This window comes from Dama dama, chromosome 15, assembly GCF_033118175.1.
Source record: "Dama dama isolate Ldn47 chromosome 15, ASM3311817v1, whole genome shotgun sequence".
Classification (NCBI taxonomy): domain Eukaryota; kingdom Metazoa; phylum Chordata; class Mammalia; order Artiodactyla; family Cervidae; genus Dama; species Dama dama.
In genome coordinates, this window is record NC_083695.1 from 14,478,727 (window position 1) to 14,493,915 (window position 15,189).

The window sequence follows — 15,189 nt, forward strand, 5'->3', positions numbered from 1 at the left end:
TTTTTCCTTTCTCATAATGTCCTTTTTAGATTTTGCTACCTGGAATGTGTTGGTCTAAAAAAATATTGATAAGTTGAGGAATGTTCTATCTTCTTCCTGTTCTCCTTTGAAAGAGTTTGTATAAGATTAATGCTGTTTATTCCTCTAATATTTAGGCAGAATTTGTCCATCTAGCCACCTGAGTCTGAAATGTTCTTTCATGAGACAGTTTAAAATTTTTAGTTTAACTTCAGTTATGGAACTATTCATGTTCTTCTGTTTTATTTTTCAATTTTAGTAAGCTTCATTTTTAAAAAAATAATTTATTTCATCTAATATTTTTAAATGTTTGTTATAAAATTATTTTAACATTTACTTGCCAGTTTTTAATAGCTGTTTCATTTCTAACATTCATTAATTATATTTTTCCTTGATTCTTGTCAGAGGTTTTCGATGCTATTAGTTTTATTTTCAAGAGCACTTCTTTTGAGGTCATTTTATTAGTACTTTTATCTGTTTCCTTCCTTCTCTCTTTGAACTATCTTGCTGGGGAATTTTCCCCTCCAAATTCTTGAGAATTTTTTTACTTGGATGATTAACTTGTTAATTTTTCAAACTTTTATCACTTTAATATATGCATTGAAGCCTGAAATTTGTTAATTCAGTTAGCATTCTTATTACTAATGCTTCATCAGGTTTTTTTATTATTTCACTTTCCCCCTGGTGGTTTAAAAATGATATACTCTTACCATTACTTTTATGATGATTTAAAAAAAATAATAAATGACATGCTTTAGCTTTATGTTGATGCTTTTACTTGGTTCCAGTCAAATTCAGCAAATAGAAATAAACAGTTTACTCGATAAAACAGTCAAAGCATTGGCAATGAAAATTTTAACTGAATTAGGGGACAGAATAGATGAACACAGTGAAAGTTTTAACAAGGAGATAGAAAATATAAAAAAGACCTAATCAGAAATAAGGAATTCAACAAGTGAAACTGGAAAAAAAAAAAAAACCAGAAGAAGAAATGGAACAGCAGACTAGATGATACAGAAGAATGCATAAATTATCTGGAAAGTAAAATAATGAAAATCAGTCAGAATAGCAATCAGAAAAGGAAATTCTAAAAAATGAAAACAGTTTAAGAGATTTCCAGGATAACATTAAAAATACTAATATTGACATTATATGGGTTACAGAGGAGGAGAGAGAGAAAAGGAGATCAAAATGTATTTGAGGAAATTATGCTGAAAACCTCCTGAATCTGAACAAGGAAACATACCCAGGTACAGGAAGTGCAGAGGGTTCCAGACACAATGAATCCAAGCAGACCCACAATAAGACAAATCATAATTAAAGCAGGAAAAGTTAAAGAGAGCATTCTAACAGCAACAAGAAAAAAACAAGGAAGCACATATAAGGGAACCCTCATCAGACTATCAGCTGATTTGTCTGCAGAAAGACTGCAGGCCAGAAGGGAGTGGCATGATGCATTTAAAGTGCTAAAAGGGAAAAACCTAGACCCTAGGATACTCTACCCAGAAGGGTTATCGTGAAGCAGAGATAAAGAATTACTCTGACAGGCAAAAACTAAGTAATTCATTAATATTAAACCTACCCTAAAAAGAGTCTTCTCTAAGTGTAAAAGAAGTGAGACTTTATAGGAAAGGGAAAATCCAACTAGAAAAGGCCAACATATAGATAGTAAGAACTGAGGATCAAGTGCTTAAAGCACGTATGAAAATAAAAGACAAAAGAATGCTAAAATCAGCTGTAACTACAATAAATAGTGAGGAAATAAATGTGGAGATCACGAAGATGACATCTAAAACACAAAAAGTAGGGGAGGGGAACAAAAAATGTAGATTTTTCAGAATGTGTTTGAACTTACAAGACTGTCAATTTAAAATAAATAGTTACAGAAAAATACATATGAACTCATGAAAACCACAAATCAAAAGCCTATAATAGATACACTAAAGAAAGAAAGAAATACAAACATGCTACTGAAGAAAACCATCAAGTAACAACCAGAGGTGAACTGTAGGTGTAAAGAAATGGATGTGTGCCATACTTTGTGACACTTTTTTACTTTTTTTGCCCTCAGTGAAACTTTTGATGTTTGGCAGGAGAACGCACTTGCTGGAATGTCTAGATACACTCAAATATAGACCTTTTGGCCTTGACAGACACTTGAGCCGGGGCAGTGCTGACAGAGGAGAGGGAAGTGCCCACACTAAAATGATTGCCGCATGTAGGGCAGCACATGTCCACTCACTGATGGTCCTTGGAGCTTCAGTGGGAAGGCGACCATACCTCTCAGGGAGTAATTGAGCCTCTGCTTTAACTACAGGCTGAAGGTGATGCGGTTTTCCTGTACAATAGCACTGCCACAGAACCCAGCTCTCCTCTAAGTGGAAAAATTTCAGCGAAGCACTCAGACTGCCTTGCTCCAGTTACTATCATTTTGTAGTCTGTGCTCTAAACTGTCAGTTACAACTGAGTTATTTGGGGGTTATTATGGTTAGGTAGTTAGAATAGGGAAGCGGGGTCCAACATGGTGGTCAGAAGGAGCAGTGACTAGAAGGAAAAAAAGAAAAGCTCATGAAAAGGGGAGGCCATGGATCTAAGTGGGAACCTCTGGCAGAAAAGGCACCCAACAGACTCCCTTCCCTGAAAACATACCCTCTCCCCTGATTGGTTTTGGGTGTATGTATGTACCTTCCCCTATTTGCATGGAGTGTAATCAGTTAGGCCTCAGGAACCTGCTCAGGGGATGGAACAAGGGAGGAGAGAAGCCAAAATGACAGGGCCACTGCTGCGGGGGCTGTTCTACTCTCAGGCCTGCAGTGTACCGCTTGTTGCTTGCCCGATTCATCCCGCCTGCTTGAGATATAACTGGTGTGTCGTTTCAACTCTGCCACAAGGAGACAAGAACTGAGGAAGAAGAACCAACCTGATATTATTTATAAGCCAGTAAAAAGAGAGGGAAAATCTGCTAAAAGAAAGTTTCCTTTTTTTCCCCCCCCCCAGAAAAATGGGCTTGTGGCCCATTTATGACATTGTGGGTTTTAATCTTCTGATCTTCCTAGGGTAGGAAGCTTCTGTTTGTTTTTCTTCAATAGGAAGAAATGATCCAGTTCAACAAAAGCCAAAGCAGACTTTATGAATTTAAGAAGTGGAGTAGTGTCAGGGAGGCATGTTCCTATTTTTACTCAGATATAGAACTATGGTTTAAGCCATTAAAAGACAATTTTTATTCAGCTTGAGCCTTGAAGTTCCTTAATACTCATTCCATGTCTGTTATGTATACAAATATCAGGGGGAAAACAAGGGGAGATAGGATATGGTTGGTGACTAGGGGTAAGGAGCTTACATATCCTACTTGGGAGGATAACACACACATTTCTGAAATGTTTAACAGAAACAAAATAGAGAAAATGGCAAACATGGCTGGTTGAGAAATCCCACAGGGCAGTTTTAATTGAATTCACAATGTGGTGACAGTCAGCACAAATGCTCAAGGAACTTTGCCAACTACAGTTTGCTCAACTAGCTTCTTTTAGTAAAGCAAAGATTTTGTGCTCATTCTGTGGTGGTGTTGTGTACATATATGACAATTTTTACTTCCTCTAAACAGTATTTTGTAAAATACAGGAAATATGTGCTTATTCTAATCAAACACAGATTAAAAAGTTATGTGCCAAAAGGCAAACTTTTCCATTTTGTTAAAACAAAGAACTGTTCTAAATAAATCCTATTTCAGTACAATGATATTGTTGAAAACTGTCACATCACAAAAGAAAAAAGTAGTATTTTGGGTTTTTTGTTTTAATGGTTAGTATTGGGGAATGAAATTGTTGTTACCCTTATAGCTATTTTTTAAAGTCTAATTTATTTTATTCTTCTATGAAATTTGTGCTGTTTCATATAATTGAATATTATTTTTCAAATGATAACTGTCAAATTTTTTAGGGCAAGGACTGAATCCATTTATTCCTCACAGAACACTTTACAATTCTGAAACTCAAGAATGTTCTTGAAGATGTCTGGTTATTCATGTATTTCCAGAGAGCAGTGACTGCCACCTGCCTAATATTTTTAATTTTGTAATTGAAGGATAATTGCTTTATAGAATTTTGTGGTTTTCTGTCATACATCATTAAGAATCAGCCATGGGTACGCCCATGTCCCCTCCCTCCTGGACCTCCCTCCCATCTCCCTCCCCATCCCACCCTTCAGCCTGTCACAGAGCCCCTGTTTTTTCCCTGAGACACGGCAGATTCCCATTGGCTGTCTATTTTACATATGGAATTGTAAATTTCTATGTTACTCTCTCCATACACATCCTCTTCTCCCTCCTCTCCTCCCGCCATGTCCATAGCTGTGTCCTCTATGTCTGATTTTCCATCACTGTCCTGAAAATAAATGCATCAGTGCCATCTCTTGAGATTCCATATGTATGTGTCAGTATACAGTATTTGTATTTCTCTTTCTGACTTCCTTCACTCTGTATAATAAGCTCTAGGTTTGTCCACCTCAGTAGAATGGATTCAAATGCAGTCATCTTTATGGCTGAGTAGTATTCCACTGTATATATATACTACAGCTTCTTTATCCAATCATCTGTCGATGGACATCTAGGTTGCTTGCATGTTCTAGGTATTGTAAATAGTGCTATGATGAACCTTGGGGTACATGTGTCTTTTTCAGTTTTGGTTTCCTCAGGGTATATGCCTAGGAGTGGGATTGCTGGGTCATATGGTGGTTTTATTCCTAGTTTTTCAAGGAATCTCCATGCCACCTTCCATAGTGGCTGTATCAGTTTATATTCCCACCAATAGTGCAAGAATGTTCCCTTTTCTCCACACCCTCTCCAGTATTTATTGTTTGCAGACTTTTTGATGATGGCCATTCTGACTGGTGTAATGCGGTATCTCATTGTAGTTTTGATTTTCATTTCTCCAATAATGAGTGATGTTGAGTATCTTTTCATGTGCTTGTTAGTCATCTGTATGTCTTCTTTGAAGAGATGTTTCTTCAGGTCCCTTTCCCACTTTTTGACTGGGTTGTTTGCTTTTCTGGTATTGAGTTGTATGAGCTGTTTATATATTTTGGAAATTAATTCTTTGTCAGTTGTTTCCTTTGCTATTATTTTCTCCCATTCTGAGGGTTGTCTTTTCACCTTGTTTATAGTTTCCTTTGCTGTGCAAAAGATTTTAAGTTTAATTAAGTCCCACTTGTTTATTTTTGTTTTTATTTCCATTACTCTGGGAGGTGGGTCATAGAAGATCTTGCTTTGATTTATGTCATCGAGTATTCTGCTTATGCTTTCTTCTAAGAGTTTAATAGTTTCTGGTCTTACATTTAGGTCTTTAGTCCATTTTGAGTTTATCTTTGTGTATGGCGTTAGGTAGTGATCTAATTTCATTCTTTTGCATGTAGCTGTCCAGTTTTACCAGCACCACTTATTGAAGAGGCTGTCTTTGCCCCATTGTATAGTCTTGCCTCCTATGTCAGAGATAAGGTACCCATAGGTGCATGGGCTTATGTCTGGGTTCTCTATCTTGTTCCATTGGTCTATATTTCTGTTTTTGTGCCAGTACCATACTGTCTAGATGACTGTAACTTTGTAGTATAATCTAAAGCCAGGAAGGTTGATTTCCCCAGCTCCATTCTTCTTTCTCAAGACTCCTTTGGCTATTTGGGGTCCTTTGTGTTTCCATATGAATTGTGAAATTTTTTGTTCTAGTTCTGTGAAAAAATGCCATTGTTAATTAGATAGGGATCTCATTGATTCTGTAGATTGCATTTGGCAGTATAGTCATTTTCACAATATTGATTCTCCCCACCTAGGAACATGGACTATCTCTCCATCTGTTTATGTCGTCTCTGATTTCTTTCATCAGTGTCTTATAGTTTTCTGTATACAGGTCTTTTGTCTCCTTAGGTAGGTTTATTCCTAGATATTTTATTCTTTTTGTTGTAATGGTGAATGGTATTGATTCCTTAATTTTCCTTTCTGATTTTTCTTTGTTAGTATAAATAAATGCAAGTGATTTCTGTGTATTGACCTTGTATCCCAAGTCTTTGCTGAATTTACTGATTAGCTCTAGTGATTTTCTGATAGTTTCTTTTGGGTTTTCTATGTATAGTATCACATCATCTGCAAACAGTGACAGTTTTACTTCTTTTCTGATCTGGATTACTTTTAGTTCTTTTTCTTCTCTAATCGCTGTAGCTAGGCCTTCTAAAACTATGTTGAATAATAGTGGTGAGAGTGGACACCCTTCTTTTGTTCCTGATCAGGGAGGGAATGCTTTTAGTTTTTAACCATTGAGAATAATGTTTGCTGTGGACTTTTCATATATGACCTCTACTATGTTGAGGTAGGTTCCTTCTATGCCCATTTTTTGAAGAGTTTTAATAATAAATGGGTGCTGAATTTTGTTGAAGGCTTTTTCTACATCTATTGAGATGATCATATGGTTTTTATCTTTCAGTTTGTTAGTATGGTGTATCATGTTGGTTGATTTGCATATATTGAAGAATCTTTGCATCCCTGAAATAAACCCGAGTTGATCATGGTATATGAGCTTTTTAATGTGTTGTTAAATTCTGTTTCCTAGAATTTTGTTGAGGATTTTTGCATCTTATGTTCATCAGTGATGTTGGCCTGTAATTTTCTTTTTCTCATATTGTCTTTGCCTGGTTTTGGCATCAGGATGATTGTGGCCTCACAGAATGAGTTTGGAAGTGTTCCTTCCTGTGCAATTTTTTGGAAGAGTTTCAGAAAAATAGGAATTAACTCTTCTCTAAATGTTTGATAGAAATCTCCTGTGAAGCCATTTGGCCCTGGGCTTTTGTTTCTTAGGGAGATTTTTGATCACTGTTTTCATTTCAGTGTTTGTAATTCAGTTGTTCATAATTTCTATTTCTTTCTGGTTCAGTCTTGGGAGGTTGACATTTTCTAAGAATCTGTTTCCTCTAGGTTGTATATTTTATTAGCATATAGTTGCTTATAATATTCTGTTATGAACCTTTGTATTTCTGTGTTGTCTGTTGTAACCTCTTCTTTTTCATTTCTAATTTTATTGATTTGATTTTTCTCCCTTTTTTTCTTGATGAGTCTAGCTAGTGGTTTGTCAATTTTGTTTATCTTCTCAAAGAACCAGCTTTTAGCTTTATCAATCTTTGCTATTGTTTCCTTCATTCTTTTTCATTTATTTCTGCTCTGATCTTTATGATTTACTTCCTTCTGCTGACTTTGGGGTTTTTTTTTTTTTGTTCTTTTTCCAGCTGCTCTTGATGTAGAGTTAGCTTGTCTATCTGATGCTTTTCTTGTTTCTTGACATATGATTATATTGCTATAAACTTCCCTTTTAGAACTGCCTTTGCTGAATCCCATAGGTTTTGGGTCGTCATGTTTTCATTGTTATTTGTTTCTAGGAATCTTTTGACTTCCTTTCTTATTTCTTCAGTAGTTCAGTTCAGTTCAATCATTCAGTTGTGTCCAACTCTTTGCAATCCCATGGACTGCATTATGCCAGGCCTCCCTGTCCATCACCAACTCCCAGAGTTTACTCAGACTCATGTCCGTTGAGTCAGTGATGCCATCCAACCATTTCATCCTCTGTCGTCCCCTTCTCCTCCCACCTTCAATCTTTCCCAGCATCAGGGTCTTTTCAAATGAGTCAGGTCATCACATCAGGTGGCCAAAGTATTGGAGTTTCAGCTTTGGCATCAGTCACTCCAATGAAGATTCAGGACTGATTTCCTTAAGGATGGACTGGTTGGATCTCGTTGCAGTCCAAGGGACTCTCAAGTCTTCTCCAACACCACAGTTCAAAAGTATCAATTCTTTGGTGCTCAACTTTCTTTATGGTCCAACTCTCACATCCATACATGACTACTGGAAAAACCATAGCTTTGACTAGACAGACCCTTTGTTGGCAAAGTAATGTCTCTGCTTTTTAATATGCTGTCTAGGTTGGTCATAACTTTTCTTCCAAGGAGCAAGCATCTTTTAATTTCATGGCTACAGTCCCCATCTGCAGTGATTTTGGAGCCCCCCAAAATAAAGTCTGTTACTGTTTCCACTGTTTCCCCATCTATTTACCATGAAGTGATGAGACTGGATGCCATGATCTTAATTTTCTGAATGTGGAGTTTTAAGCCAGCTTTTTCACTCTCCTCTTTCACTTTTGTAACAGGCTGTTTAGTTCTTCTTCACTTTCTTCCACAATGGTGTTATCATCTGCATATCTGAGATATTGATATTTCTCCTGGCCATCTTGATTCCAGCTTGTGCTTCCTCCAGCCCAGCGTTTCTCATGATATAATCTGCATATAAATTAAATAAGCAGGGTGATAATATACAGCCTTGACGTACTCCTTTTCCTATTTGGAACCAGTCTGTTGTTCCATGTCCAGTTCTAACTGTTGCTTTCTGACCTGCATACAGATATCTCAGAAGGCAGGTCATATGGTCTGGTATTCCCATCTCTTTAAGAATTTCTTCAGTAACCTCTTTGTTATTTAGTAACATATTGTTTAATATCCATGAGTTTGTGTTTTTGCAGTTTTTTCCTGTAGTTGATATCTAGTCTCATAGCATTGTGGTCAGAGAAGACACTTGATGCAATTTCAGTTTTCTTAAATCTACTGAGGCTTGATTTGTGGCCCAAGATATGGTCTATCCTGGAGAATGTTCAATGTGCAATGAGAAGAAAGTGTATTCTTCTGCATTTGTATCGAAAATCCTGAAGACATCAATAAGGTCCCTTAGGTCTAATGTTTCATTTAAGGTTTGAGTTTCCTTATTGATTCTGTGTTTTGATAATCTGTGCTTTGGTGTAAGTGGGGTGTTTAAGTCCCCTACTATTATTATGTTGCTGTAGGTTTTCCCTCTTATACGTGTTAGTGTTTGCCTTATGTATTTAGGTGCTCCTCTGTTAGGTGCATAAATATTTACAATTGTTATGTCTTCTTGGGTTGATCCCCTGATCATTATGTAGTGTCCTTCTTTGTCTCTTATAATATTCTTTATTTTAAAGTCTATTTTTTCTGAAATAAGGATTGCCCTCTGGCTTTCTTTTGGTTTCCATTCACATGGAATATCTTTTTCCATCCTTTTACTTTCAGTCTGCGTGTGTCTCTAGGTCTGAAGTGGGTCTTCTGGAGGCAGCATATAAATAGGTCTTGTTTTTGTATCCATTCAGTCAGTGTGTGTCTTTTGATTAGTACATTTAATTCATTTACATTTAAGGTAATTATTGATACATATGTTCTTAATGACATTTTCTTGTTTTTTTTTTTTTTTTTTTTTTTTCGGTCTTTCTCTTGTATTTACTGGCTATGTAAAGTACCTTTAGTATTTATTGCAAGACTAGTTTGGTGATGCTGAATTCTCGTAACTTCTGCTTGTCTGTAAAGCTTTTGACTTCATCAATTTTGAATGAGATCTTTGCCAGGTATAGTAATCTTGGTTGTAGATTTTTCTCTTTCAGCACTTTAAATATATCCTGCCATTCCCTTCTGGTCTACAGAGTTTCTGCTGAAAGATCCACTGGCAATTGTCTGGGTTTTCTCTTGTATGACACGTGTTGCTTTTCCCTTGCTGCATTTAATATTCTTTGTGCTTAATCACTGTTAGCTTGATTAATATGTGTATCAATGTGTTTCTTCTTGGGTTTACCCTGTATGGGACTCTCTGTGCTTCTTGGACTTGATTGACTATTGTCTTTCCTATGTGGGGGATTCAACTATAATTTCTTCAAAAATTTTCTCAGTGCCTTTTTTTCCTTCCTCTGGGACCCCTATAACTGGAATGTTGATTTGTTTAATATTGTCCGAAAGATTTCTGAGGCTATCCTCAATCTTTTCATTCCTTTCCCTTTATTCTGACCTTCAGCAGTTATTTCCACCACTCTATCCTCCAGCTCACTTATCTCTTCCTCTGTCAGTTATTCTGCTATTGGTTCCTTCTAGAGTATTTTTAATTTCAGTAATTGTGTTGTTCATCTCTGTTTGTTTATTCTTTATTTCTTCTATGTCCTTGGTGATTGTATTAACTGTGTTAAATGCTTCTTGCATTTTCTCCATTCTATTTTTAAGTCTTCAGAGCATCTTTACTCTCATTATTCTGAATCCTCTTTCAGGGAGATTGGTTATTTCCTCTTCATTTATTTGGTCTTATGAGTTTCTGCCTTGCTCTTTCATTTGTACTGTACTTCTCTGTCTTTTCATCATTTTTTTCTGACTTGTTCCACTTGGGGTCTCCTTTTCCCAGGCTTTAGGGTTGTATTACTTCTCCCTTTTGTTTTTGCCCTTGGAGGGAAATGTTGGTTGGGTTGTTTGTGTTGATTTCTTGTTAGGGGTGACTTGTGCCTGTGTTCTGAAGAGCAAAGCTTCAAGCTGGGCAGGCCTGCCTCTGACTTGGGATCCAGACATCAAATCTTGTTTTCCCCAAGTTTAATTTTTTCAGTTTTATCACAGTGCATGTCTTGGAGGGTCTCCTGGGGAGGCAGGGAGGCGACTGTAGCTCTCTCTGGAGTCATAAAAGCTGATGGCAGACACAGCAGGGGCCTATGTGAACTCTGGCTGGAGTCAGAGGCAGACACTGTGGGCCCCTGATATGGAGACCTGGCTCCACTCAACAGCCTGTAAGTTTCAGTACTGGGATGCCTCAGGCCAAACAACCAACCGGTTGGGAACACAGCCCTACCGTCAGCAGACATGCTGCCTAAAAGAACTCTAAGTCCATAGCCATCTCTGGACACACCCCTTAACTCAGTCCTGCCCACTCTCTTATAGCTATTTTGATAAATGTAAGAAGTTAGCGTTATTATACTAAACACAGCAAAAAACTAAAACAAACATTCTAATTGAAGGAAATGAATTTAGACATTGTACAGCTGTATTTTAGTTGTCAGAAGCCTTAGAGAAATTTCCAGCTGTCTTTGAAAGTTCGTGTGCTGAGTGCTATCTCCAATGAGGCCATTCTGAATTGAGAATGGTAAAACATAAACATGAGACCCACAGAACACAAAGCATTCAGCTGCCTACCCATGAGACCTGTTCCCAAGTGAATCCCTTACTTGAACTTGGGAATATTTGCTAGCAGTGTTTTCTTTCTTATGAAGCTTCTCTCCAGAAGCAACCACAGTCAGTGAGCCTAAAGAGCATTTGGCATTTCCTCAGAAGATGTCCTCACCAGCTAGAAACAGATCAGACTGATTCTTTCAACTACATAGTCATTTTCCTGAAAGCGTGGGCTCAGTTTCCAAATGCTGTGGCAAGCAGGTAGTTGTGGCGCCAGCCAATTTGCTCTGTGTAATTTGTCATATCTTAAAGCTTGTGCTCGCATTTTGTGTCTCCAAGAATGGAGAAAGTGGCATGTACAGACTGAAGTAGAATGCAACCTTAGGACAAAACGCTAATCTTTTTTTTTTTTTTTTAAGCAGAACACTCAATTTTCTACCTTATTTTCTAGTTTTTATGTTATAATATTGAAAATTGGAAAGGAAAGTGCACTGAGAAAATGGGAGCTAGCACCTAGAATAATAAATACATATATATTACTGGGTATTTTAAAAAGCCAGCATCATTTATAATCTCCAAAAATTACATGAGTCAGCTTGTTAGTATAGCAGTTAGTAGGTTCAGTATTTTAAGTCACTACTTAGAATCCTAGGTCCTTAATCAAAGGAAGGTCACAGTTAGTTTATACTGCGTGCTACCTGTGGAGGGGCGTAGTGGGTAGTGACTTTGCCTAATGTTATACACCTGTAATGCATTCCTGTTTGAGCACAAACTGTTGGAGGCTTGCATCTGTCCACTCATTCCATTGTTTCTAGTGAGCATTTGCTAAGTGGGGACTGGGTTGCACCCTCCTCACACCCTGTCACTGTCATTCTTCCTGCCTCTGTGGTGGCTTATTTGATGCCTTGTTTGTTTTACACACTGGTAACTGATGGCATTACATGTTGAAGAGTCTTAAACGTTATAAGGGAAACCGTGACTCTGCTTAGCTTGACCATCTGTCCCAGTGGATGGGCCTGTGGCACCTGAGTGGGTTGGCTGTCCTTTCCAAAGTGCAGATGACTCCCAGAAAGTTAGGCAAACGACATTTACAGCCAAGGGTTCTGAAGAGGCTCAATTACTTAAAAGTCCCAAGGTTCTGAATCAAACTGAGTATCTTTAATCAACATGTGCAAACTACATACTGTGCTGGTTGAGGCCAAAGGTCAGTGTTACTACACTGCTGCTGGAGGGAGTGGAGCTCTGGCCAGTCCACCCCAGTGTTGTAAGTAGCCCCTCACCTGTGCAAAGTTCTTAGATGCACAAAGACAGGCTCTGGTACTGAAACTAAAGGCCTCATGTGCTCAAGAGTCTCCACAGCTTCTTGGATGCACTTTCTTTTTAGGAATGAAGGAAAATTCTCCCAGTTTTGAGCCATTCTTTTATGTCAGTTCTACAAAGTTGCATGTAACTTCTGGAGCCTATTATACAGAGCGAAGTAAGTCAGAAAGAAAAACACCAATACAGTATATTGACGCATATATATGGAGTTTAGAAAGATGGTAACAATGACCCTATATGCAAGACAGCAAAAGAGACACAGATGTAAAGAACAGACTTTTGGACTCCATGGGAGAAGGCAAGGGTGGGATGATTTGGGAGAATAGCATTGAAACATGTATATTATCATATGTGAAACAGATCACCAGTCCAGGTTTGATGCATGAGACAGGGTGGTCAGGGCTGGTGCACTGGGATGACCCTGAGGGATGGGATGGGGAGGGAGGTGGGAGGGGTTTCAGGATGGGGAACACATGTACACCCGTGGCTGATTCATGTGAATGTATGGCAAAAACCACTACAATATTGTAAAGTAATTGGCCTCCAATTAAAATTTAAAAAAATATTTTTTAAAAGATAGTGAAAGTGAAAGTTGCTCAGTTGCGTCCAACTCTTTGCAATCCCATGAACTATACAGTCCATGGAATTCTCCAGGCCAGAATACTGGAGTGGGTAGCCATTCTCTTCTCCAGGGGATCTTCCCAATCTAGGGATCAAACCTAGGTCTCCCACATTTCAGGCAAATTCTTCACCATCTGAGCCACCAGGGAAGCCCTTTAAAAGATACAGTTTTGTAAATATTTAATATTCTGCTAACTTGATTTTGAATTGTAAATGTCAAGTATTGTTTAGGGAGTTTTATTATACTTTGTTAAAAAGGCAAAATTGCACATTTTTAGAATTCTTTATGAGTAAATTTAATGTACCAAAAATAAAAATTAAAAAAAGAAATCAAAGCAAGTACTTGTTGTGGTAGTTATGTTTGAATTACACCATGTGGTTTACACAGCTCTTTTCATGTAGCATTTGCCCTGCTCACTCCAGTCCTGCAGAAAGACAACAACAGGCATTATTTCTGAGTTACTGGTGAGAACATGAAGGTATAAAGTTAGGATATGTGTCTGGGGTGCAGTTCTGGTTCTATCCTAGGAGTTTTGTCTGCCCTGTGTTTTTCTTTACATGGTACAGTTGTGAATAGGTTTAGATATAATGGATCGCTTGACACCTTTGTTTTCTGTTTAATGCACACAAAGTACCCTGGTACTTTTGTTAATAAGCAGATGAAAAAAGTGAGATCACAGCTCCAGCTGCTCTCATGTTGATAAACCATCCCTCTTGCTTTTTCTTCTTATCTGACAAATGTGTTAATTCAGTAGACATTAAGTGGCTTTTATGGAGTGCTTGGAAATTTTACAGGATTTGTGTACACACTTCCTGTGCTGAAGTAGTTCCGGTGGTTAAAGGAAGGCGAAGTGTACTCAGAAACAGGTTCAGCCACTGACCTGGATTGCATGCTATTAACTGTCAACAAGAGGCGGGGCTAACATGCTGTGATTTGGGAGTCTGGGGAGACCCCAGTGGGACTTAATCTTTGGTTAGGTGCTGTGCCTGGGGAAGGCTAGGTTGGGGCATTCCAGTGGAGTGGAGCTTGACTGGGGACATGTGGGGAGATGAACTTGGGAGGATGAATAGGAGGGTTATAGAAAAAAGAGGTGGAAGAGTTGACATTTGATTCTTTAAGAACTACAACAGAACTTAGTTCTTGCTTATTCCCTGCTTGTGGAGCCATATGATGAAGGAGAGGTTTTGTCACCTTACAGGTCTGTATGTGTTCCAGTCCTGGGGTGGGGCTGAAAGACTGCAGGACTGGCCAGGCTGTCTGTGGTTTATGTAGGCTTTTATGGAGCGCTTTTAGCAAACTTCGTATTTGCTGAATGCTGAAATCCTGAGTGAAACCACTTGTCCCCATGGCTGCTGGCGCTGACTCTTTTCTGTGGAGCAAATGGAGTCTGAGACTGGGTGGGTTTATTGTTAGGATGATGAAGCTCTCTGAGTCAGAGCCCCCTTTCGGGAAACATACACCTCGACCCCCTGCCAGGTGCTTGGCTGCTCCTTCCACGAGAGGCTTACATTTTCTGGGTGTGAAGGGGACACTGAGCCTTGATATTGCCCCTTGCCCACATCTCACCTTGTTCTTGCCAGAATGAGGATATTCTCTGACGTCTAATCCCTGGACAGGGATTTGCTGGTCCACGTCCATTGGATTCCTTTACTTTTACCAATGAGAGCTCATTTCTTATATCATGTTAATTAAACCACTCATTTTTCCAATAAAAAGTTATTTCTGATATTCAAGACCTGGTGTCAATCAAGATGTAGGTACGTGAAAGATATGACTGGCTGAAGGGTCTACAGTGGGACTGTTCCTGATTCAGACCTGAGAATCTGAGTTCTTGGATACGGGCAGTGACTGTCCCTGAAGGTGAAGCTTAAACTAACTGATATATACATTGTATTTTACTGTTGACACTGAAGAATATTTTATGAAGTTCTTCAATTAATTTGTGAAGCAAATTTTTGGAAATAGCACTGCCTCTCCATTGGTTGACTCAAGTTCAACTTGACTCAGCATAGTGTTTACATCATGTTTTTTGTTTTTGTTTCTACCACTCAATTACTCTCTCTGCTTTATTTGCTGTGTTGATCAAAAGGTTTAGGGAAATATACCTGTGAGTAAGGAGGATGTCATGAAGAGAACCTAGGGCTTGTGTACATTAGTGCCTGCATCCTGAAGCACCTGTTACCCTGAAATCTTAGCGGGCAGTTTCCAAAGGGGTCTACAGC

At 38.3% G+C, this 15,189-nt stretch overlaps 1 protein-coding gene across 1 annotated transcript in view; it reads left to right on the forward strand.

Moving 5' to 3' along the window:
- FMN2 (formin 2) overlaps positions 1 to 15,189 on the forward strand; it is a 346,102-nt gene that overhangs the window by 98,716 nt on the left and 232,197 nt on the right. The window lies entirely within an intron of this gene.